Here is a 508-nt window from a genome sequence, read left to right on the forward strand (position 1 = left end):
CCCGCCAAAAATTCTTTAGAGATATTATTTGTTCTTCCATCGATCCGATTATACATCCACTCTCGAGATGAATTCCACATATTTTTTTAACACTCTTTTTTTCTTTCCCTCTATAAAAAGACTCTTTTTTCTTTCCCTCTAAAAAACTCTTTTTTTATCTTCTCCTCTAAAAAAACTCTTTTTTTTTTTCTCCTCTTAAAAAAACTCTTTTTTTTTTCTTCTCCTCTAAAAAAACTTTTCTTTCTTACGTCTTTCTACTTATACACTAATGGAAGTGATATGAATGGAAGGGTGAGAGCGTTGTGATATATATACTATAAACTTTGCGACTCTTTTGCGACTTAAAAGAATACGTCGCAAATTACGACTCTTTTGTCACTTTCTAACCACATAATAGAGACATAATACGGGTCGCAAAATTTCAGTACAAACGCAAACTTAAACATGTACCACGTTTTTTGCCGACATCACTGACTGACTTTTTTGCGACGCCTTTGCGACTACAAAC

General features: G+C 33.1%; 1 pseudogene; it reads right to left on the reverse strand.

Moving 5' to 3' along the window:
* The window catches only part of LOC104732246, a 20180-nt pseudogene that overhangs the window by 17844 nt on the left and 1828 nt on the right, over window positions 1-508 (reverse strand).

This window comes from Camelina sativa, chromosome 12 (genome assembly GCF_000633955.1).
Source record: "Camelina sativa cultivar DH55 chromosome 12, Cs, whole genome shotgun sequence".
Lineage (NCBI taxonomy): Eukaryota > Viridiplantae > Streptophyta > Magnoliopsida > Brassicales > Brassicaceae > Camelina > Camelina sativa.